Source organism: Rhea pennata, chromosome 1, assembly GCF_028389875.1.
Source record: "Rhea pennata isolate bPtePen1 chromosome 1, bPtePen1.pri, whole genome shotgun sequence".
Taxonomy (NCBI): Eukaryota; Metazoa; Chordata; class Aves; order Rheiformes; family Rheidae; genus Rhea; species Rhea pennata.
The window spans coordinates 198242957-198266318 of NC_084663.1; positions in this window are offsets into that span (position 1 = coordinate 198242957).

Consider the following 23362-nt stretch of genomic DNA (forward strand, 5'->3'; position numbering starts at 1 on the left):
ATCTTCATCCTTGGAGATGGTCAGATCTCAACAGGACAAGGCCTTGAGCAGCCTCAGGAAATTAGGTTTCAGTATTTTTGGAAGGATTTTTAATTCATTTTCAGCCAGTGGGACAAAACGAAAAAAAGCCCAGAAACTTTACTTAGACTGAAAAGGGAAGGGAAGGGAAGGGAAGGGAAGGGAAGGGAAGGGAAGGGAAGGGAAGGGAAGGGAGAGCAAGCACAGAAAGCAACTCAGTCTGGGAAACTGAGGAAATCCCTCTGTCACTTGCCATGCTGACATGGGTTCCAGAATTCATGAGTGGCTTAGGAAAGGGAAGTAATAATACCTTGAAGTCAAAATACCTGAGCTCAGTGGTTTCATTCTGATAGTGTTCCAAACTGTCTGGATGGTCCCAATAGCTCGGTAAAAATCTGAACTCTGGTCCTCTTTGAGGACAGCAAGGAAAGAAAACAGCAGTGTCAACGCATACTCCCAGGAGAAAGGAATTGTAAAAATCTTTTTTTTTGTCTCTGTGAAAGATAGCATCTCATGGTATGTTACTGCACAGTAAACTGCTGTGCTGGGTCTTGTGTGCCTTTCAGAGCTCTGGCTCCAAGCTTAAGCCACAGCTATGTTTTTCTAGCTCATAATACACCATATCAGGCATTAAAGGCTGCCCAATCCAGTCTCATGTATGTTGCCTATTCATGGGTGAAACAGAGAGAAAAACCTCCACAATTTTCTCAAAGTCCTGCTTGTTACGCCTTCAAGTCAAAAACACCAGCTTATGTCAGAGCCCTGAGTGTACTAATATGTCCTAATGGCCCTGACCAGCCTCACCTGGTCCACACCACTGCCCATGAGCCCCATCTCAGCTCATCCTGGGCCTTTACTCACTGTCTGATTTTAGGCAGCCCTGTCTCCTGCCGTATCTCCTGCTGACTGATTTACTGAATGGACTTTCTAGACTGACCCTGGACTTGACTTGGTACTTAGCCTTGTCTTATGATCACTGGACTGTTGACAGAACTGTCTCTATTACCACCCTAGCTCTCTTTGGATACTTAGGAACTGCACCCTGCCTATTGAAGGTCCTGCCTTGCTTGTATTGTGGTTATCCTCAGCTCTTGGATCATCTCCCCTCACGGAGAAGTCCTGTGTTTGCTGCTCCTTCACAGCATGGCACCCAAATCACTACTTCTACTGCCTGACATCAAAGTGGAGCATGGGGGTGCTGAGATGCAGTAAATGCTCACTTGTTGGGATGGAGAAATGTCTATACTGTACCTGAAAGTTCATGGCTGTCCAGGAACTGTCACACCAAATATCTTTCTGTTCCATGGCTGTTCTGCAAGAAGTGGATCAGAGTTTTCTGCAGACTGAAAATTTCAGGCAGATGCTGGATATGCTGGATGTTCCAGAGCTGGAAAGGAAAATCAAATATGACTTTGTTATCTATATGATACCTAAATGAGGGGACAGGGATTGTGTCTGGAAGTGTGTGGTATTTGGGAGAAGGACATTTGCACTGAGGAACAGAGAACCCTATCCCCACAGACACCAAGTATGGTGAATCCAGTTGGTGCCTGCGTATGTTTTGAAGGAGGGAGAACATTCTTACAAACCTTAGATATGAGCTCCAGAAGAATAGGGTAGTGGCTTCCTTCATCTCCTCTGTGTTCTTGCTGAAGGAGATGCAAGGTTTGGACAGACATCTTCTGTTCAAATCTCCACATGCAGGACAGACTAATGAGTCCATGATTTGGCGAGTCTTTAAAGGTAGCAGCTGGCCATAAGCTATTTTCAGGACCAGGTTGGAGTCCTGAGGATCTTCCTCCATTCTTTGTTCCTTGACAGAAGTAAGGTTCTGTTCCAAGGCTTGTGGGAATCGAACGGTTGTTAAGAGCCACCTTTTGTTATCAAGGAGTCCAGGAGGAGTCACAGGTATCCATGAGAGGGAAGATGATGGTGGTTCTGAAGAAAGAGGGATACAGTCAAAGCTTTCTGCTGGTGAATAAAGTTGAGACAAGAACAAAATTGCCCAAGAAATTCACAGGGGATTTTCTTGCCATTCAAAGCATGAAAACAATCTGTTTCTACAGGGGATCTGCATCAACACATAAAAAGCATGCAACAATCCAACTCCCTGCAGTAGCAGAGCAGTAGACACGGTCAGTCTGTAAGTGTCCATTATCCCAGATTAAACCCTGATTGAGGAGGTTTATTTCATGGGGGAATTGCCCAGCTCATTGGATGTGTCTGTGCATGCATCATGGCTCATGTCGTGTTTATGAGCCTTCTGGCTCTGTACTTGGTCCCTAATGAACTGGTTGTTTGTATATGTGATACCTGGAAACATCAGTTCCTTGCATACCTGGAAGAAAGCATGAGAAAAGGCTTTAAAGCAGATTTCTCACTGCCTTTGGTCCTCTTGTTTAAGCAAAATTTACAAGACCATGTTTTGTCCCGTAAGAGATGCAAAGCAAAACACAGAAGCCCCAGCTGTGAACATTGGGGTCTGCCCAGATCAGCTGCAGTTATGGGATGAGAGTCACTAGTTCCAGTGGCAGTGTGAAAGCCCACATGTCATAAACCTGCTGGTATCCTCTCACAAATATGGATCATACCTTTACCTGTTGTACTGTTGCTTATGTGCTGCAGAAATGGATGGACTGTCACTGTGGCGTCCTCCATACTTCTGCTAAGTGCCTCAGCCAGGAATTCAGTAACTTTTTCAAGGTGATCCCACGAGATTTTTTTCACATCCTTTGGTTTTTCTGTCATCAGATCCAGAATTATCTGGAACACAGGATGGTTTCTTAATTTGACTCTCAGGAAAGCTTTCTCCCAGTCTGTTCAGAATGTGGAAGCTGCAGGCTAAGTGGGTTGTACAGACCAAGAGGAGGTAAGGAGGAAGAAAGGAGGAGGTGTTCTCTTACATGTTTATCTGAATAGATCCCCAGCAACACGGATGAATGGAGCAGAGCTCTTGCAAGACAGACAGAGACAGGTGACTTGGTTCCTCTCCAATTCATTTCTCTGTATGGGAGGGAAGGGCTTCCAAGGATCCTTTCTCTGTTTTATCCTCTGTGCTGTGATAAGGAAAAGCAATTCTGTTTACACCCCAAGTGGCTTGGCTCTGCTTCTTTAATTTAATGTTGTCAGAAACTTGGCTTTCACTGGATCAGAACAAGTGTGAACTTGGGCTGGGTTGGGACTTTCAGAAGAGAAAATCAACTGCTGAAAAAATGTCCTTTCCAGATATTTCGTGCCACTCATGCTGTCTCTCCCCACAGTAGGTACTTCTACGATCTCTCCTCCTGTGTCACAAAGGCCTTGCTTTGTCCAGAAATGTTTTCCCTGAACCAGAGAACAGCAAGAAGGTCAAATGGTTACATCTGTGTTCATCTGTCTTGGGCCACAGGGCAGGGAGCATCAGCTTACATTTTCTTCCTCATGAAACCTTGCTCGGGCTTGTGATTAAGTCCTCCAACTTTGGCATCACATGGGCATTGTTTAACTTCCATTGGACATCCACACTGTATGTGAAGAGATGACAACAGTGCAAGACATAGGGCAGAAAACATAACAGCAAATGGAAGACAATTTGCCAAAGCAGTGTGCAGCTGGGACACTCAGAATGTTTTCAGCATCCTTGGCTTGGCTTTCTATACGATGTCATTTTAGCAGCTGACAGGAGGCAGGAGGAACACCTCATCTTGCCAGCCAAAAGGTATGTGCAGCTAAGTTTGGTGCTCTCTGAAATCAACAGTAGGAAATGAATGTGTCTGGATGTTGACTTTGGGTTGAGATGAACCCAAAGGTGAGAATGACAAGGCCTGGAAACAACTGCTTCTCTTTAATGGTTAAACAAGAAATGTTTACAAGACTATCAGAAGCAAATTCTGTCTTGAGGTGTCCAAATATGGATCAGTTGCCCCTCCAAGGTGTCTGACTGAGGAACAAAATGAAATCTGCTGGGAATATGGAAACTTCCTGTTCCCCACATCACAGAGGAAAATTGGATTTATGATATTTACCAGCTTTTTTATGCAAAATGAAATCTCCAGATTTTGATCAGCTTCTAGTTTCATGAGTAAATTGGAAAGTAGTGCTTTACTGAATAGTTCCTTCCCCTTGGGAAATGGACTGTGATCTCAGGGGATGACTCTTAGCATCGTACAAGACCAAAAGACACTTACATTGGTGACAATCCAGTATGACCCACACTGACAAGCTGTGTATGAAAAGGAATTAGATTAGTCAGGCTGTTACCAGCACAAAATACTCCATGATGTAAGTGTTGCCAGAAACTCACAAGGATGGCAATAGCTCAGGCCCTTCTCAAGTAAAACCTTCTTCCCATCTCCTGGGACCTCATCTCCCAAATGTGGCTTTCACAGAGTTTACCATAAATGGACCTGGAGTTGCTCCACACAAAAGGAGGTCAGTAAAGGACTCAAAAGAGCTACAGAGGTAGCTTTAAAGACAGCTATTCTTTCCTCCATCCACCATTACCTTCCTTCCCTTTATCCCTTGGACGATCCATCCCAGGGTATATTCCTAGAGGGTCTCCTGTGTATTACCTGCCATGCACATTGTAGCAGCTGGGCTGGGTTGAAGTTAAGTTTCTCCAGCACTTACTCCAAGGTATATCATGTTGACCAATTCTCCAGTTCTTCTGATCAAAAATCAGGCCTTCAGGCTTAGTGGGAAGGTAAGACCCCTAAGAAAGCAAACAGAGGTATACAGTGGGAAGTGAGGGATCATGTAACCATATTCCTAGTTTGCTTCTCACCTTCTGGAGAAATAATGATTCTGGAGATAAACACAATATGAGCAAAATGGTACATGAAAATGTTCGACTGTGACCTAGACCAAGTAACATAGAACTGTATCAACTGGGGAACAATGGCTGTGCTTGCAAGCACATTTATGCCACAGTTAGCATCTTTGACACTTTTTTGTCATCTCTCTAACAAACTGAGAATGTAGTGGGAAGCAGCAGGATCTGGGTGCTGCCATTGGCTTCATACCCAAATGAGAGGCAATGCACATTTCAACTGCTTTCTGCAGTCCTCAAGTAACAGGAACAACTTATGTCTGATTAGAGCTGAAGGGGTGCCTAGTCTAGTAACAAATGTCTCTTTATCTGACTGTTGGCATATCTGTGGTCAGAATGGAGAAGCCTGAACCAGGTTTTGCATCATCTAACCTCAGTCAACATCTAATATAAGACAAGCCCCCAACTTCCCCTAGACTCACTGGAGAGAGATGGGGATCTCCAGCAGACTGTGCATTCCACCTACTTTTCATACAGACATACAGTTTCAGTTTGTTCTTAGTTGAGTAACTTCAAGGAAGGAAAAGAACTATCAAATCAGACAGGTTCAAACTGACCCAAACCAAGCCTGGCTGTGAGCCTGCAGAGCTGGTGTGAGAGCCTGATCCCATCACTGGTGGTGTTATTGCAAGGGCAAGTGTGTGTATGTGAGTGAGGGAGTGAGTGAGTGTGAGTGTGAGTGTGTGTGTGTGTGTATGTGTAACCCTGCAGCTCAACTTAACTTTCACCATGTGAGGCTCAAAGCAGATATTTCTGAAAAGCTGAGTCAAGGGACTCTGGTATAGGTTCAGAGTGAAGGCAGTGTGAAACACCACCTCCATCAAGTCCTTGTTTTTGTGTCTGCCCAAAGCATCTATGATCTTCTTCATCTTGCTTTCTAAAGGCTCTTGTGGGAGTGATGGTGTTTGAAGGATTTTTTCCATTTGTTTCAGGACAGCCTAGAAAAGAAATCGAACAAACAAGATGTAATGTAAGGGGACCCATAAGGCATCCCTCAATGAGGGGCCTTCTGTTATGCTTTACCACTGGTGTTCAATACAAATACGATGTTCCTTTTGTGTCCTACTTGGGACACAAAAACCCTATAGAAATCTGTGAGAAACGCAATGGATACTTACTCTCAAGCTCTGGATTTCCTTAAGATCTTTGTTTTCTGTCTGATTTCTTGTTCCGTCCAGCACTGAAAACATCAGTGTTGTATTAGACCAGGCACTCATATCCTGCAAAATGGAGATGTAAATTACATTATCATAATGAAGATACCACCAGCATGTAGAAGGCCATTGCAAGTCCATTGAACCACTCAAATGGACCCATCACAAACCAGCATATTATTTTCATATTGTGTGTTTACAAAATCTTTTTATGTCTTTCTTTTAAAATACCTGTATCATGGGGCAAATGTGGAGTGCTGCAGAGATACAGGGATTGAAATCTGTTCTGCCTGGTTTTACCACACAATAGGCACATTCCTGCAATTCTTCAGTACACAGATTGACTCTGCCTGTCATTCTCAACAGAATGAGAGAACAGAGTTCCAGAACACAGACAACTACCTGTAGATACATAAATGATAACCTTGATATGCTGCTGCATACCATCCCTAAGGTTTCATGAGCTGTTTATCCAAGGAAAATGACAATATTCAGGTAAGTTTCTTTTAACTCTAGACAAAAACTGGATCTTTCAATACTAAGCAAATTATCCTGAAAAATGAAAATAGCTTCAGAGGCCACCAGCAAGTTCTAGGTAACATATAGAAGTGGTTTTTGTTTTTGTTTTTGTTTTTTTTCTTTCAGGTGCAATATACACATCTTTGAAAGCACATAGTTATATGTAAAATTGAGCAACTGTAGCCACATCCAGTTTCAATATTGCTAAAATATAGTCTTACAGTACCAGAGCAAGAGGGTCTAAAAATGGCCTAGATTTAAAAGAAAGAGATTAGCCCTTCTGGTCCTAAACTGTGTCTTGAAAATTTCTCTGAAAAAAAGCTTAAATTTGGGCAAAAATTCATCTTTTGCAGAAGAAACTTTCTGCACTAGTGATTGTTTGGCTTGCTCTAAGCTTGCTTTTGAGAAAACACAAACCTCATGCCCTCTGCACCTAGCAAAAGGACTTACCACAAAGCACCAGTCTGCCAAGCAGTGGCCACATGTCTAATGGAGAACTAGAGCCAGGCTATGAACTGAAGGCTGTCAACTCTGGAGGCACTGGGTGAGCAGAAGGCAGAAAATTGCAGTGGAGAAGCAATTTTAAGCAAGCTGATTGACATCATCTTGGGAAAGAAGGATACATAAAATCCTGCTCAACAGAAAGAAAGAGAGAGGGAAAGGTAAGAGCACAAAACTGCAGCATGAGCTGGGTACTCCCTTCTTCCCTAAGCCTCGTCATCAAAAGCAGAGCTCATTTCTGCTCTGTGATGCTGTGTCTTCTGACTTAAGTTCTCAGCAATGAACTACTCTGCATGGGGACTATTTTTCCTCACTTTAAGGGGAGCTCCACCTCTGCTTCTCCCAGCAGTAGTAGAGGACTGGCTCCCTTTCTTGATTCACATGGTGGAGATTCATATATTGGGCAGATGTGCTTGTGCATATCTGTAGTGTATCAGTTCAAGGTGGGGCAGAGACCAGGGACAGTTCTATTCATAATATCAGCCGTCCCCAAGAGAGGCTGATGGCTTAAAAATCAGCCTGAGATATTAAGGTCAAATGTACACTCTAAAGTTAGCAGCTGGAGCTCCTCCTCCTCCTAACTTTAGAGTGTACATTTGACCTTACTGTCTCAGGCCTGGATTCTTTCAGCCTTTCCTTAGGCGCATGACCCGACAGCCTCGGCAGCCAGTGAGGAGGAAGTGAGGAAAAAGAGTGTGATCTGCAAAGGGCGGGACGGATTTTAGCTGGAATGAGGGTTAGTTTAAGTACTGTATGGGATTCCAGGTACATCTCAAGGATGACTGCACTCACCTCCAGACAATGCACTACCATGAAGTAGAAATGATCCCAATTGCTTGGGCTTGAGTTTATCTTTTCCTCCACCTCTGAGGTATTTTTCCAGGTGAACCTTCATGTTGTTGAACCTAGGGCAAAAATGAACACAGAGTGTAAGCATCCATGTAGCCAGCGTGGCTCAGAGATCAGGCTGGGATCTAGCTTATGCTAATCCTTGCTGCAGGAGCAGTTTCAAGAGGGAGGATGTGATTGCCAGACTAGTGTCTATGCACTCTTCAAAGGGTGACAACACGCTTTTTGACTGGTACACTAAAAATGAAGAATAATATTTTTTATTTTTCTCCCAAGAGCAAAAGATCAAACAGATGTTACAGTAAAGTCAGGCTCCTGCCCCTTTTGAATCCCTGGTGCTCAAGATTGGATGGCTCACAGGCCACAAACTGGATCAGTTGTGTGATGACTTCTGGCACTGGTGTGCCTCTGTCTCCCAAGACATAGGTGGTAACAAACTCTACAAAGGAGTTATACTTCCTCCTCAATTTGTTTTGATGTTCAACAGCTTCCCTGTAGGGAGGAATAAAATCAAGATCTACTATCAATATCCAACCAAGCAAAGAAAAAACTTTCCTTTTCTGCTTCAGTGCATACAGCCAGAAGACCAAATACACCTAGACTGTGGAAAAGAAACATACTTTTTAAAAAGAGAGATTAATCCCCAGAAAACACACAATGACCTTTTTCCTTGAATGCTGAGGATAACTTTCTTCTTCTGTACTCCTCCTTTCTCCTGTCTCCACTCATGATAGTTGGATTCTTATTTTGTATGTGTGCCTTGATAGACTGCTTACTAAGATGGAGGTAAAATGGTAGAATTGAATCCAGACTGCCTCATGTCAATCCTTTCACCACCAGGTTTGTTGCTACACATGATAAGTACTTACATTACCATAGACATCACTGGCTAATGGCATTCCTTCATGGCCTAGTCTATGTTCTGGTGACTATTCTGATATTTTAAACAAGGTGGAAGAGACTGAAACAACAAAACTAGTTGTTTTAATAGTTACAGGGTACCTTTGGCCTCTGTAGTTGTGGCTGTGTAATTCTCTGGGAAATTCTCCTTGCAGATCTTACACTGTTTGTTTGTCTACTCATGGATGCACTGTGAGCATAAAATGTGGCCGCAGGGCAGCTCTGCTGGGTCAGTAATTTCCAGTAGACAGCTCTTGCAGTCTTTCATACCTTTTCGGGGAGAGGCCACCAAATGAAGACACAATTCAGAACTGGTTGTACACTGGTGCCAGACTTGAGGAAGGGCATGAAGTCTCATGTCCAACATACGCCTTTGGCATCAAAGCTGGATAGGCTTGTTTGAATATTCTTACGAGTAAGCAGAGAATCAGGGCAGTACCTCTGTTAGTTTAAAAAGGGGGCATCTCCATGAAGGGCCATCCCATCTAAAAGAGATAATACATCGTAATAAGGATGGCTGGGTGAAGGGGATGGACCTTATTCAAAGTTTCAACAGTCCTGGGAGTACCTAGATCAATTATATCACATCCAGTTCCAGGGCTGTCACCAGCCAGGCTTAAGGAAAGACTTTGTTCTTATGGACTCTTGAGGATGGTTATTACATGGCCTGCAGTTAGGAAACCCCAGGAAGAATCCTTCTGGCCCAAGGAGATTTGTCCTCATAGATTAATGATGATCTCCTCTTTTTTGGGGGGTGGGAGGGAGAGTTTGGACTTACACAAGGTACACGGTCTGTGCATTTTGGTTGCATTTCTTGAGCACTTTTATCATCAACCGAGAAGTCTCTGCTGCCTTGCAATTTTGGGTTTCACTGACACACTGCAGAAGAAGAAGCGTGGTGGAAATATCCAAAGCTCAGTGGAAATATCTTTCTTGCATATGAAAGATGGACATTACAGAATGTCAGCACCAAAAAGTTCATAATAAAACACTAAAATCAAATATACCCATGCAAGTGTTTTTCTGCCTGTAACCCTGTGGTAACTGACCTGAAATGTGTCCTAATCTTTCAAGGAAACCTTCCTTTATATAAAATTCTGATTTGGGGGGGTTTCATGCTTTTTCTGAAGTCTCAATATTTTTGCCATGGATGGTATCTCCAACCTCTTCCTGTTTCTAAGTTCACTCTGCAGATGGGATCACGGGAAACTCTGGAGATAAGAATCCTTCCAAACTTTGCCGATGCCCAATGCTATAAATAACCCAGGCAAGCACCATAATGAGCACCTACATTCCACAGGAAGATGAACTGTTTCACGACAAGTCTCAGAAGCTTCTCATCTATTTGTGTCTTATTGTGCAGCAGGTGGTTAATGAATATGTAGACAATCTTGGTGCAAGTCCACTGACTTTTGGAAAACACATGCACACAAGGATGCTGAGCAATGCTTCAAGATTTGGCTAGACAAAGCCACAGCTGACCGGCTCTAGTATCGGCAATAGTGCCATTCAGAGTGCATGGTTAGACTAGAGACCTTCTGAGATCGCTTCCAAGCAATAGTTCTATTATTTGTCCCAGATTTTCTCTATGGAGAGACCTACTCATTCTACTACACCAAGCATTCCAGGCATGATCAAGCATGCGATCAGATGTTCAAGAAAACAGGTCTTATTTTCAAGAAATGATGGGTATATGATCATAACCAAATAGTTCTTAGTTCTCAACACAGTATGTTGGAGTCATTTTGCCAATGCATTTGTAATAATCAGACAACAGCATGAATAAAGGGTTAGAAAGGAGTTGACAGTTTTAGGGCTCAGTGTTCTCTACCTGGTTACTGTAGCTTCCCAAGGGAAGGATGGATTGAGCTCACAGTGTAGTGTCCTAGCTCATGGAAGAGGCAAGATAAGGCCCCATATATTTGCCTAAAGTCTTTAATTCATTGAAATATTGGGCCAAGCACTACAGGAAAAGGGGTGGACTAAGAGCAACTCTCTTCCATAGAGTATATTTTGAATCTTCAAGCATTTTAGTTTTTAAATCTTTTGGCAAGAGCCAGCAGAATCTTAGCAAACTCATGCCAAGAATCTGAAGAAGAATGTTGTGGCACGGCTGAAAGAGGACCTAATACTTCAAAGAGGAAGTTAAGGCCATTGAGAAGGTTTGGACTTACAACACACTCCTCAGGAGTTCCCTTTTCTTCTGGTAGAGATGAAGCTGGTAGTTGTCCAAGCTGACACACTCCATCCAGGGTTTAATGGCCTTTCTAAGCTATTCTGCACAGGCATCGAAAGGCAGAAGCTCCTTGGGTTTCTGTGGGTTTCATTTTTTTCAGGGGAATGTTCAGAGTTTCGAGAGTGAGGAACTGAAATGACAATTAAAAAGAGACAAGAAGAAAAAAAAAGAGTCTTTTTTAGAGTTGAACTAGCCTAACGGCATCTTGGCAATAAAAAGGCTTTTGGGGCTAAAACAGGGCATTCTCTGTAAACTTCTTACTTGGTGCTCAAAGCAAAAAGTACCATAGTCAGAACTGATTACAGTGGGAAGAGAGAACAGTACAGCAACCCTCATTGTACCACAGTGTAACTCTACAATGTACCTCTTGAATACTTGAACCTCAACTCTAGTTTCCCTCTGCAGGCCTAAGCTCGTCTAACTTTGGATGTTTAGAAGTTAAACTTTCAACTCCAAGCTTGTTGTCTTCAACTCTAAGCTTGTTGTCTTCAGCCTCCTTGATCTTCAGGAGGGAGAAACAGTTATCTCCAAAGGATGGTTCATTCAGCTCACAGACCTATGTTTGGGATTGTTGAATGAATTGTCATTTGGAGACACCGCCACTTAGGTGGGATCCAGCAGCCCACTTGTAGGTGCCTGCTGCTGCTTGATGGGTGTTTGAGTGTTTGAGACATCTGTACAGAGTTGGCAGATAAGACACAGGATCTATAGACTTAAGCCCTGATGGACCAGGAGCTGGAGGCCAAACAGGAGTTGAAAATGTCAGTGGATATCTACTTGTAGGCCATAATGACTTGCATCTCTTCCTTTGGTCCAATGAGCCACTCTCCACTGTTTCTGTTGACTATGTTTCCACTGCCAATCACAGGAGCTTAGATAGCCATTGCAAATGCAAACACTTCCATGAGGACATTAAGGTGTTTGAATCCAGACTTGAATCCCATCACAGAAGTTAAATACTACAAACCTGTAAGATCTGAGTCTCTAAGTGGAGGTGAATGTCATACCCAGAATAACAAAAACATAAAAAATTGTCATATTATTTTTTTACACAGTGCATAATTAAATTATAGAACTGTTAAAGATCAAAAAATACATATGAAATTAAAAATGGTTTGAGGAGGATGAAGGACGGGTCCACTGGTGGGGAATCTCTCTGCCTCAGAAAATCCCTAAGAGTCACAGGAGCATACTCCCAGAGAATGCTCTCATGAAGTCCTGACTCTGCTTACACAATTCCATGAAGTATTTGCATGATCATTAATAGAGACAGACTAGCAAGGTTCTTTATTCTGACAAACATCAGCAGTTCCTTTTTGCTCACTCTTTCTGGTGGGGCCTTTTTATACATTTTTTGTAGTTCGCTTGTTACGGTTTCATCCTTTTTTGCCAAGTCAGTGAAGAGCTGATAATCCTCTTGTAAGTAGAAAATATTCCATGTGAAGCCAAACTGAGGAAAAGCTTATCTCCTCCTGCCCCACGAAGGAGCAAAGTTCCCACCTGTGCCTTGGGGGCTTTGGGGTGCTGCAGCCTCACAGATTGCTCTGTGATACAGAGGTCTTCGAGGTGCCTCAGCCCCATACATCCCCCTCCACCAAGGCTGCCACAAGGAAGGCAGGAGGCCTCAGAAGCTATTCAGAAGGGATCCTCAGGTTCATGTAGGGAGCCCCCCTACTTGTCCCTGAGCTGTGCCTTGGCTTTCTCGTAGCATCCAAACTTCTCTGCCCAGGGGCTCAGCTCTGCTCATCAAGGTCCTCACTGGCAAACTTGCACAGACTCAGCAGATAGCTCAGCTCATCCTCACCCACAGAGGGTCACTTTGTGCCTTGGATGTTTCTGCAGATGCAGCTGCGATGTGTCTGGGCTGTTCCCCCTAGCTAATCCCTCTAGCTTTCAATGTCCTTACAGAACCAAACTGAAAGCCCAGACACCCAGACTCCCCAACCTACCTATTGGATTCCCCAGGTCAGGCCAGTAATCCTGGTGTCCGGACTCCCCTTGCCTTCCTGATCTGAGAGTCTCCCAGTCACATCTATTGGTCCCCAGTCCCTTGGGCATGGGATCACCAGGACTGAAGCATGTCTCTGTCTGCACAAGGTGCACAGATTTTACCTGACACAGCTTTGAGAAGAAGGGAAAGGTATATGCGGGCCCCCAAGATGGCCAGGACCACTCATCAAACCAAAGGGGAGGGACATCTTGAGGTGTGCAAGAGTAAGAAGGAGCAGAAGTTGCTGAAGGTCAGTGACAGAGCCAGTGGTCAAGGAGGGAGCCAGAGGCATGAAAGTGGTTGTGCATGGGGAACCCAGCCACCCTGACTCTGCTCGCTCCATGCCTCTCCCAATATTGAGGAGGAGTACCTCCAGATTTTATGCTGGGAACAATCACATACAACTGATGAGCCAGTCAAGGACCTTGTTCCTGGTGAGGGACAGGAATTTTACGGGAAGGGACTCTGGACATCCTCTTGGATAGTCTGGCTAATCACTCTTAGGAGCTAACAGGGCTGCCCAGGAAGACAGACACCACATTCCCATCCCCATGGCCTCCAGCTACAAGATCTTCTGAGGATGAGATTGTACCCATAATTTACTTGGAGGAGTTTATGTAAGGGGAAGTGATTTTTTTTTTTAAAAAAAAACAACATTGGAAAAGACCATGAAAACAAATCTGCATCTTTTAAACAGATCTCATTTGTTCCTTTTTAAGTGTTTATTGCCACTGAAATTAGACCTTTACTGAATTGTGTTTCATCCTACAAAGCCACAAATCTGAATTCAGAAAACTTTGTCTTTCACTAGAAAGTAAAAAGATAAAATGTTTGCCCTGTGCCTTACCTCCCCACTGAGAGTCCATGCTCCACTTGTTGCAGTACAAGCTTTCCTTCATTCTGTCTTCCATGACTCAGAAGGAAATAAAAGAATCTATGCCAATACCTGAGAGAGAATAGCAGGAGAATTAAATACTAAGCATTCATGAATTCAGTAGATGACAACAATAGCTGAAACTTCATTGCTCCAGGGGGAGCATCCTATCCGAACAAAGTATGTTCTTTACAAAAGGAAGAACAGTAAGAGGAAAGATCAGTGGAGCAGTAAGAATGTCTTCTTATAGGATTTGGGAGAGGCTGACTGTCACGGGGGCAGGGTATAACTCTGGGTTTACTGCAAACAAATTTATTGAAGATGGTGATACCATGTAGTCATAGCAAGCAAATCTTACCATACATCTGTTATTGCCTGAATCTCAGTTTCTTACCTCTCCAGTGGTTTCTTGTCAGAGGTTCTCTTAACTCCTGGAGAGTAACCTTGAGAGGCGTCCCATGCTGCCATGCAGGAGAGCTCAAAGGGCTCTAGGCTGCAGCGCTATTTATGGGCACAGACTTTGACTCATGGTGTGGAGATACACCTTTCCTGGCTGACCTCATGTCCTGTTAGGGAAAACATACCCATTTTTGATGATCTCATGCCTTTTCTTGCCTCACCAGCTTCAATGAGTGTTGCCTGGGTCCTCCCGGTCACCACTGGGTGCTGTCAGTTATTTGTGGTCAGCTGAGCCTGAGATAAGCAGGTGTGTGTGTGGGGGGGTGTATTTGCACTCCAGCACACTAACCTATCAGTGAACTAAGGAAGGAGTTGAAAACAGGGCCAAGAAGACTGCTGTTCCTCAGTAACCATTGACCATGCAAACTTTCTTCTCCAGCCACATAACAGAGGTTGCACTGCCATAATAGAGGTTGCACTGCCTGGTTTTGTGTATCAGTTCCTCTTGCCCACTGGTCGTTGGCAAGCATCCTCCACTTTGCAGCTTTCTCCAGTCCTGCTGAACAGGCAAATTACCACAACCTGCAGCTTGGCTCAGTCTTTGCCCTAAAGTGCCCCAAAGTTCAGTCAGTATGGCTGTAGGATGGGTGCCTTTCATGATGTGCCCCTCAGGCTTTGTCCCCAGGCCAGGTGACTTCTCTCTACTTCTGAGCTTCCTCGCTGTGTGTGATGGATATGTGAGAATTGGCTGGTCTGCACCCTGGTCTGCACCCCCAGGCACTGAAGGCGGTGAAAGGGACACTCAGAGCCAGCTGCAGAGACAGACTCTCAGTCCTGGGACTGAGATTTGTCCTTTGACAAGATTTGCCCACCTTTTCTGATACCTTCGATTGGAATCTGTTTTACTGTATATGCCGGCCAAACTCAGAGAAATTGCATCTCCAAGCTGTTTAGGAAAAGCACAGATGAACTGCCAGTCTACCACTGAAAACAGCTTATAAGAAACAGTTGAAAAGCTGCCAGTATTTACTTCTTTCCATATTTGCTGCTTTATACACAGCTGTAAGGATGAGAAAAGAAGAATGCTGAGCTCAAAGCAAAACCAGCACATTATAATGTTCTGCTTGAATACATTTTTGTGGTACACCACTGAAGCTCTTGCTCACTTTACATTTTAAGGTTTACATTTTCTAAGGCTTACATTTTAACTCTTCTCTTCTCTTCTCTTCTCTTCCCTCTCCCCTCCCCTCCTCTCCCCTCCCCTTCTCTCCTCTCCTCTCTTCTCCTCTCCTCTCCTCTCCTTTCCTCTCCTTTTTTTTTTTTTTTTTTTTTTTTAAAGGAAGCCAACCAACTAGCTCATCAAAGGAAGGCTTTAGAAAACTAAAAATCAGCTGTAGAATTAGCAGTGTTTGAAGCCCAAAATCCTGCTGGGAACCACAGAAACAAGCATAACAATACATCATTTTAAACAAAGTCTTTCCATCAAGGGATTATGCAAGCAGGTTAGTAAATATTGCAAGGTATAATATGCCTATTTCCTTATCACAAAGCAAAGATAAAACCTGGCTCTGTAACATAAACTACATTATCTAGTTATGCAGAGAGGATTGTCTCTGTTAACTTTAAACTGACATTTACCTTATCACATTAATGCTATTTCACCACTATACCAAACTTTAAGAACAGGGAAATATTCCAAGTTATCATGTGAAGATCAATGCCACTATTTCTAATAAACATACAATAAACTATGTCCACAGTATTTGTATGATCTATCATTTTTATTTAGTCATATAATTCCTAAGTAATCTTCCCTCCCACCCCCCAAGGCAAAGGTTGGGCAGGAAGAGCTCTTCTGTTAAAGTTTTCAAGTAGAAAAGTTATGCAGTCCCTCTGACAGACTAAAGTAAGTACTTAATTTAAAAAATCTGAACTCCTTGAGCTAAAGCAGATTAGGCAGTTTGATATTTATCTCCTGATCTTGTCAGAAGCTACCACTTTATCTTACCACCAAAAGCATTCCCTTGGGAATGATTTGTATGGCAACAGACACAGATTAGTTGACTGAAATTTTTCTTAAAATGAAGTCGTGGTAGGTATCAGCTCTTAAAAGGTTTTTACAGAATCACAGAATGGTTGAGGGTGGAAAGGACCTCTGGAGATCATCTAGTCCAACCTCCCTGATCAGCAGGGTCACCTAGAGCATGTTAGACAGGGTTGCATCCAGGTGGGCTTTGAATAGCTCCAGAGAAGGAGTCGCCACAACCTCTCTGGGCAACCTGTGCCAGTGCTCCAACTTGAAGAAGTTCTTCCTTATATTCAGGCGGGACTTCCTGCGTTTCAGTTTGTGCCCATTGCTTTGTGTCCTGTTGCTTGGCACCACTGAAGAGGGTGAGGCCCCATCCTTTTGACATACTCCCTTCAGATATTTGTAGACACTGATAAGATCCCCCCAGTCTTCTCCAGACTGAAGAGGCCCAGCTCTCGCAGCCGTTCCTCATAGGGCAGATGTTTCAGTCCTCTGATCATCTTCGTACACCTAAAGAAGCTCTACAGAAGTAAAAGTAGAAGAAATTAAGTGCCTGAAAAGTCCATGTCATTCAATATAAGTTAATGAATTGTGGTTATAATGATATATGCAGCAGCTAGTTCTTTACCGAGAAGAGATTAAAGTAAGTTTGCTTGCTAGAAAAAGTCTCCTCTGAAGACATAGTATGTCGGTAAAGTTACAATGCTTGCAATTACTTATGAGGGTTGTTTCTGGATAGTAACCAAGTGCAAGCTGTAAGTTGTAGAATAATATTACTACTACATCAGAAAGTGCTGAATCTGATTTGATATATGTGAAAGACACGGTTAGTCTGTAAATGTTGGATACCCTAGTACAGAAAGCAAAGCTAGATTAGGAAAGGCTTGAAACATTAATGTGTAAAAAAGAAAATAAAAGTGCAGAAAGCATGTATGTGTTGGTGAATTTCTAGAACTTTCCCTGAGCTTATTACTGCACTTAGTGTCCTACTTTGCCATGCCATTTAGAAAGCTAACCAGTACTTGAATGTCATGACATAGGTCATGGGCTAAATTTGGTCTTGTGGCTCTGTTTTATAACTTGGCAGAGAACAACTACTTTAACTTAGTAATGAAGAGGTATTAACTCATCTCTCTGCTTTCCCTTGTGCAGAAACAGGACTTCCATAAGGCACATTTTAGAGAGACGATTTGACAGGACAGAATTAACAAAATACTTTGTTCAGTTAGATCAATTTGAAGTGAATCCTACCAGACCTCAGCAAAAATCTTTGTAATACTGAGGACTCAGATAAACAGAAGACTTCTCCCAGGTCATTACCAACTACTTGCATGAGAAAGGCAGAAAAGTTAACTTCTATGAACAATAGGACACATTTTCCACAGTTATTTCTCATAGGTCCAATCATTACTTGTGTGAATAGTCCCATAATAAGACTTCATTCAGGTAAGTAAGGGTTACTGACACAGTTCCCAGTGGTTTACCATATCAGAGGGGTCTTGATCTCATCTTCATCACATATATACGTAAGCACTTTTTGACTGAATCATTTGAGTAGAACCATCCCTGAACGAGTCCTGCAGCTGTCTTGGTTGTGGTAAGAGGCACTGTAGAGAGAGAGAACCTTATCTAGCAAAAACTGAATGAATTTTGAATTTCTTTGAATATTATTTGCAAGAACTTTGGGCCCACATTTGTAGGGATCTGAGCACGAATGTAGTTAACAGTATAATTTGGGGGCCCTAATTTGATATCGCTTCCTCATGATGGTTATCCTCTCTTCTCCTGAACAGTCCATTTCTGGCTCAATGCACAACAAACATCTTAATTATGACCTCTCCTCACAAGTTCAGAGATTGATTTGGAAATTGTAGGTCTCAGAGTCCTCTTAGTCCTAGGAGTCTGAGGGGATTGAGGAGTCATTAAAGCCAGCTGCTCAGGTTCTTTCCCTTTTCTTTGAGTACTGATTTCACTGGAAGTTTGATACCTAAATACTGTGGAGGAGCTGGTCCTAAATACCCCAGTTTCTTTGGAAATGAGATTTTGAAACATGTGACCAAGGCATTGAAACATGGAGCAAAATAACACTTAATTTCCCTTAAAAATCGAATCCTCTTTGATATGATATAAGCATAGGCTTCTAAATGACTGTTCTTTAAATCGTGAGCCTACACTTCTGGAAAGTACAGAGATATGATGTTCCTCTTTTCTCCCTGAGATCAGTGATTTTGTTTGTTTTTTTCCTTGTGTTTCTTTTCTTTTTTGCTGTATCTCTTCTCATTTCAGAGGGTCTTAGTCCTGTTGCATTTCCTGCGGAATTAATGTTCTGGCACACTAATGCTGTCTAAGTTCTGTATCAAAGCTTAAGCAAATCCAAAATTTGCATCTGAGATGTGTGAAGAACCCATTAGAGAGACCATTTTAATCATGATGCTGCTTTCACAATCATTTTACTAAACCATTAAGTGAGATAAAAAATCATTAGGGATGTCTTAATCGCACTCACAAGCATCTGGAAAAAAATTTAAAACCCTCTAGAAAGCACAACTATTGTTTTAAATAAAAGGAAATCCTGTAATGGCAATATTGTGATTAAAATGCCATGAAAAGGCTTTAATAAACATCAGAGACATCATAGGTATCTCTTGCTTTAATGATCGCTGATTAATTATCATAGAGAGATTTTGCTGAATGTTGTTTGGACAAATTAGAAATTCTACCTCAGGCTATCAGACATTGCACTCCTGATGCTGTACAAAATGGAAGTATTAAAAACAATGACAGAGTATGATTTAAATTGCCAAAAGCAAGCCAGAGCAATGGCAGTTGCTTGCTCTGTAAATCATCCCAGGGGCTTCATCTGTAAGAAGAAACTACACGTTTGTAGCTGCCCCCGTGGTACAGCTGTGTACCAATAGGTTGGGTGAGAGGCAGGTGGTAGGCACAGAGACATTTACAGAATCAAGAATCACAGAATCAGTAAGGCTGGAAGGGACTTCTGGAGATCACCTGGTCCAACCTCCCTGCTCAGCAGGGTCACTTAGAGCATGGTAGACAGGGTTGCATCCAGGCAGGCCTTGAAGATCTCCAGAGAAGGAGACTCCACCACCTCTCTGGGCAACCTGTGCCAGTGCTCCGTCACTCTCTCAGGGAAGAAATTCCCCCTCACGGTCAGGCGGAACTTCCTGTGCTTCAATTTCTGCCCATTGCCTCTTGTCCTGTCACACGGGACAACTGAAAAGAGTCTGTCCCCGTGCCCCTGACACCCTCCCTTCAGGTACTTGTACACATTGATAAGATCCCCCCTCAGTCTTCTCTTCCCCAGACTGAAGAGGCCCAGCTCTTGCAGCCGTTCCTCACAGGGCAGGTGCTCCAGCCCTCTGATCATCCTCGTAGCCCGACGCTGGACTCTCTGCAGTAGCTGCATGTCTCTCTTGTAGTGGGGAGCCCAGAACTGGACACAGGACTCGAGATGAGGCCTCCCCAGGGCTGAGGAGAGGGGCAGCATCACCTCCCTCCACCTGCTGGCAACACTTTTCCCAATGCACCTAAGGAGACCATTGGCCTTCTTGGCCACAAGGGCACATTGCTGTCTCATGGTCAACTTCTCATCCACCAGCACTCCCAGGTCCTTCTCTGCAGAGCTGCCCTCCAGCAGGTCAGCCTCCACCTTGTCCTGGTGTATGGGGTTATTCCTCCCTAAGTAAGTAAGTGTAGAACTTTGCACCTTGTTGAACCTCACGAGGTTCCTCTCCGCCCAGCTCTCCAGCCTGTCTCTGAATGGCAGCACAGCCCTCAGCTGTCTCAGCCACTCCTCCCAGCTTTCAATTCCTTAGTCTCCTAAATCTTTTGGATAGGGCTGGAGAACAGAAGCAAACCTCCCTGCTTTTGGTCTCTGGCCTCTGTCCTTTGGTCTTTCCCATGAGACACATGCACAGCACATGTACATAATGCAGTAGTTCGTACATTCATGCTCACTAAAGCACATCTCAAGCAGTACAAGAGCTTAACCAGAGAGACACCAGTTTCTCGAAGACCTTGTGCAGGCTGTGCTATGCAATTTTTATAGCTTGTTCTGAACCTCATTTAATTGTCAGTGTTTTCTCTCCCAAATCTTGATGGAATAACCTCCAGAAGTAATATTTCTTATTATCAGTTTATATATTTTCCAGAACCCTAAATTCTGAGCACATTACAAAAAGATAGCTTGCTTTGAAAATATACCTAAAGTTTTGCAAAACATTCAGGATGAAATCAATGAAATTCATATGCTAAATTTAAGGATCAATTGGATAAATTACATCTGTACTTACCTGCTTGCACAGATGGACACCCAAGGGCTGTATTTGGTCTGTAGCCATGTAGATTTCCTCACCTGTACAAACCTTACAGAAATCTCAAGTTCTAATTCTGCAAACCATTTTTGAAATGTTTAGTACTGTGAATAGCAACACAAGTTTTTCTCTTTTCTTCCATACTGTTATAATAAGCAATAACTTTTTAATGTTTTTTTTCTTTTTTTTTTTTTTTTTTTTTTTTGTTTTTTTTTCCAATGGGCTAAGTTCAAACTGTAGTTCTGTTCTCCCAAGTATTTTAGCAAAGGTTATTGTCTTAATGTGACATGCTCCCCTGGCTGCATCTCATCAGTAATTTTTCTTTCTTAAGAGAGAGAAACAAGCTCTTAACTCCTTCATGTCTGTTAAATCATTTCAGCATATGAAGAATAGATCAGGAGAAAAATGAACCTCTTTTTCCTCTCTATCTGCACTTCTCATTGAGCAATGTGCCTTTTTGTTCCCTTATGGCATTTCTGTCATAGTTTCTATGTGATGATTTTTTTTTCTGATTGCAAAAATCAGTACCTTTTCACAGAGCAGATCTCTTTGAGGGCAAATGGGCTATGTTTACATTATTATGCTTGGGCACATTTTCTTTCTGTCGCTGGACAGTACAGTTGGTATTTTCACATTTTAATTGTTAAATGACTGCCCAAAAGTATATCCCTAGCACTATTTTTCACTAATGAAGGAAGCAAAGGGTTACTGCTGGTACTGTCTAGCTCTGATGGTGTAAATCAGAGCTATGCAGCTAGTCTTTAGCTCAGGACCTGCCCACCTTGTTTGTAATCATATTCATATACAAATAACAGATGTTGCCTATTGCTGCACTTCCTAAGTATTAACAGAGATTCCCACACCAGCAAATTTCTCCCTCATCAGAGTATATTGTGTCACATTCACCATGACTGGGCAGGTGACATGAATGACCTCCTGCTGTGACATCTTCCCAGCCCAGGGTCACCTTCTCCTGAGGTTCCTGATGGTAATTTTTGCATCTGAGTTCTACTAGGCCTCTCATCTCTTCAAACCAACTGCCTGGGGTAGATAATGGTGCATCCCCTTTGGAGATTTTCACCTAATGGTTTTCACGTGCAAATAGAACATTTTGTTACCCAAAAGTCTCAGGGAGTTTTCCGCGATGATGTTTTAGCCTGCATCAGTAAAAACCAGTAGCAACCGCTGCTGCTTCCCTCCTTCAGGTTACCAAGAGGAAGCGAGTTTTGGTTGATAAAGGAGAGCAAGCTACCTATTAGTTATTCTGAAAGGACCAAGGAATTCTCCTATGTGGGCTTAGGAAGGTTTTGTGCAGGCATCTTGTTCAAATACCGTCATCACTTCCATGAACATTACTGAAAACTCCTCTTCTGTCTATGCCTCAGTCCAATGTACACCAGCACACAGCAGGGTAAGAACCTCCTTGTCACAAGCAACCAGTGTAGTCTGGCCCAGCCTTCTGTGCCTGTCATACCTGACTGAATCAATTTCTTTTGTTTGTTTATTGCAGGCATATGCCTGTAATTCACTGTTAATCACTTAATTATTTATGTAGTGTTGCTAATAAAGGGAAGAAGGGAGAATCCCATTTACATACCTAAATAAAATCCAGATGTTCAGCCATATTTAATCTCACTAACTACTGTTTTCACAGGTATAGTTAGGGTTATTAAAGGCTTTGGCTATTGCTACCATAAGGTTTTTGCTGGAACTCACATGCTTAGCAGGGTACCTAAACAAGTACTGAGCACTCCTGAAAACCTACTTGGATAGTATGGGTCCCTTTTTCTCTTAGATGTTCATCAGGGCTTCCCTTGCCATTGGACCTGTTTGTTGCTAGTGTCAGTGGAGAAACTGGGAAGCAGCCAGGAGGGTTATTTTATTCCAAGGACTCAGACATGCCAATATATTCTTGGTTTAGTATGCTGCATGGGCAGAGTTGACAGCTGATCTGGTATTTGTACAATTATGGATATAAAGAAACTTGAATCCCTGACTATAACTATGGACAAGCCCCTGAGTACATTCACTTTAGCTTTTAGCAGCACAGATGGATGTAGATTAGATGGCTACTGCCAAACACCCAAGTAGTATCTCAGCCTCTACTGGAGAATGTTTGCAAGATGTAAATGACCCTATAACAGCATCTTCTGCCATATAACCTGTTATTGTGATTAAAATGCTGTTACATAGCCCTTTCAGAGCCACTGTAACACTGAGCATCCCGTAAAGCTGTAGATTCACCAAGCCATGATTGTACTGCAACATACAGCAAGAAAATAAGGGTTCAGTGCTTTGGACTGGCATGGAGCAGCAGGCAAAAACCATGCCAGATAGTATGTTAAGATCAACAGTGAATGTGTTTACTACTGAAGCTTGTACCTTTCAACCAATACAGGCTAGAAACTGGTAGCTTTCTTAGTATTATTATTGTTAGCCATCTCAAACAGCATTCATCAAGGTGTGCTCCTGCATGGCCAGCATCACAAGCTTATTGAAGCTTTTTGTGTTACATGATCACCAGTCTGGGAAGGGAATAAATCTTCAGCTAAATGTTTCTTGAGCACTGGGCAGGAGACTGACTTGAGTAGTACTTGATTCCTGAGGGATTTGCCTCAGGGAAGGTGAATTTGGTGACTTTTGAAAATCTGTTCTGATACAGCTTAAGACCAACACTTGACCTGCCTAAAAATATGCTAATCTAGGTATGTCTTTATTGCTCTAAATGTATTCTGATTTTTTTAACTAAAAA